At 43.0% G+C, this 2,831-nt stretch overlaps 1 pseudogene across 1 annotated transcript; it reads left to right on the forward strand.

Moving 5' to 3' along the window:
• The first annotated feature begins 968 nt into the window (after positions 1 to 968).
• Positions 969 to 2,140, forward strand: LOC306650579 (growth arrest-specific protein 7-like; annotated as a pseudogene). Its single transcript has one exon. The product of its transcript is annotated as a growth arrest-specific protein 7-like (transcript).
• The last annotated feature ends 691 nt before the right edge of the window (positions 2,141 to 2,831 follow it).

Raw genomic sequence — 2,831 nt, forward strand, 5'->3', positions numbered from 1 at the left:
ATTTTGCCCTGAGACTCCATGTCATGTAGGAAATACTTTTCCCATGAGAACACCCCACCTCTGTACACATCATCAGTTTCTTAGCATAACATGTTTGGAAACACAAAATGGCGATTCTTATATAAAGAAAAATTGTTCTATTTTTGATTCCTGTTTTTCCTAAACAATGTACCATGTCAACAGTGATGTCAACCGTGATTCTGTAGATGTTAATAACCATTCTTTAATTTGTACCTAAATAAGGTCATTTTGACCCACATCCCCCTCTGCTAATGATTTTAGATCTCATGATGTTAGTTTGTAGTTCTGAATGATACCAAGGAGCACTTATGATTGATGTACTGATTGATGGTATAAAAAGCCCTGCAACTTTATGGTCAGGGCTGTTCTTCCAATAGCCATTTTGGGGGCATTGTGTGAGACAGTCAGTTGGCTGACTAATAAAGACTTTCAAATTTGGACTTAGCAGTGGTGATCAGTCTGTTCTTAAGTTGTACCCCATAACACAACTTAATGTGCTAAAGATTCCACTTTTAATCCCAGCAACACTAAGAAAGTAAAAATAACATTAACAAAATGATAATTTAAAAATAATAAAACCAGTATGTAAATAACCAAGTAAAAGCAAATACTACTGTGACACAAAAAAACAATAGAAAAAAGATGGTCAAAAATAAAATGATAGTTCATCGATCATCTGCAATCCATGAGCAATCTTGGGACTGTGGCACGGTGGAGCCTATGGAAACTGAAACCCAGATTTGTGAGGTACTGGAAACCTTCAGGGACACTATAAATCTACAGGGTAGAAACTGAACTACCTTAGATCCCCACAGCTAGATGGGAAAGATGGGAAGACACACAAACGAAATGAAAAAAATAAAAGGGAATAAAGCACTCCAAACAAACCAGGATGCTCCAATTATAGACTCCATTGACAAAACAGTAGAAGAAATGTCAGAGGAGTTCAGAATATACTTAGTAAAACTGCTTCACGACTTTAAGGAGGATATAAAGAGTGAAATCAGAGCTATGTTTCAGGAGAAGGAAGATAACTTATAGAAAGAGATAAAGATCCTGAGAAGAAATCTTTGAAATGAAGGAATCAATAAACCAAAATAAAAATTCAATGGAAAGTAGCACCAACAGAGGAGACCACTTGGAAGACAGAACCTTGGGCAATGAAGACAAAGTACATAATTTTGAAAATAAAAGTGACCACACAGAGAAGACAATAAATTGCATGAGGTTCCCTCACCCAGACACAATGCCTGAACAGCAGCTGCTGAAGCCAACTGAGTGGAGCTACTGTGACTACTTCTGGGCTGATAAGAAAGACCCCCAAGGCAATGGCACCTAGGTGGGATTTGAATTGGTGCTCCAAAAGCACCTGAAGGGCAAACAAATGCAGAAAGAAATGTCTGAATTCATCCAAGAGAGGATAAAGATTGAAGAAGAATATGCAAAAGACTTGGCTAAGCTCTCTCAGAACTCCTTGGCTATACAGGAGGAAGGCTCCCTGGGAGAAGCATGGGCCCAGGTGAAGAAGAGCCTGGCAGATGAAGCAGAAGTTCATCTCAAGTTCTCCGCCAAGCTTCACAGCGAGGTAGAGAAGCCCCTAATGAACTTTTGTGAGAACTTCAAGAAAGACATGAAAAAGTGTGACCACCACATCACTGACCTCCACAAGCAACTTGCCAGCCACTATGCATCCGTGGAGAAGGCCCAGAAAGCCCTCACAGAGCGGCAGAGAGACCTAGAGATGAAGACGCAGCAGCTGGAGATCAAGCTGAGCGACAAGATGGAGGAGGACATCAAGAAGGCCCGGAGGAAGTCCAAACAGGCTGGTGATGACCTCATGTGCTGTGTGGACCTCTACAACCAGGCCCAATCCAAGTGGTTTGCAGAGATGGTGACCACCACTTTGGAGCTGGAGCAGCTGGAAGTGGAGAGGGTGGAGATGATCCGGCAACATTTGTTCCAGTACACAGAGCTGTGGCATGAGACGGACATGTTCAACCAAAGCACAGTTGAGCCTGTGGACCAACTGCTTTGAAAAGTGGACCCGGCCAAAGACAGAGAGCTGTGGGTCAGAGAGCACAAAACAGGCAACATTCGCCCTGTGGGCATGGAGATCTAGATACGCCTGTGTGGCCCTGGGGTCCAGCCCAGGAGAGGGGCTGGGTGTCCCACGGAGAGGAGATGGTGTCTCCTGCTGTGTGACACCCCACCCACTCTCCTTTCCACTAAGGAAAGAGGAGAGAGCTGGCAATTACAGAAGGGTGATCTGGATGGCTCAGCTGGGGGATCCCAAATAATCCCAGGCCAAGAAAACAGACCTGCAACCGTACCCTTGTCTCCAAGACTGAAGCCCCCAAACCCCATGCCATTCTTGTTGCTCTGAGAAAAAACTGAGGCTGGAACTTTATGGTCCCTGCTGAATTCCATAGGAGTGACTGTCACACACTTGTGCCCTTGGGTGCCCGAAGGCCCATCCTCCAACTGGTCCCTTTATCTCTTTAGGGACTTTGGAAGATCAGGGGAGGGCCGTCTCTGCCTCCAAGCCAATGTCAGGATCACAATCATGAATAGAAGGTGCCATTGGCTCAGCCTGCAAAAAAAAAAAAAAAAAAAATAGAATGAACCAAAATGTCAGAAAGGTACTTATTAATTAAGATAAGAATTTGAGAAAATAAAAAAAAATGCTAAAAATAATACCAAATGAAATAGGGAAAATAGGAAAAAAATATGTGAAAATTGGGGGGGGATAAGAAAGAAGGAGAGACAGAAAGAAAGAGAGAGAGAGTGAAAAGAAAAAAGATTTTATTAAT

The sequence above is a fragment of the Sciurus vulgaris genome (genome assembly GCF_902686455.1).
Source record: "Sciurus vulgaris genome assembly, chromosome: X".
Lineage (NCBI taxonomy): Eukaryota > Metazoa > Chordata > Mammalia > Rodentia > Sciuridae > Sciurus > Sciurus vulgaris.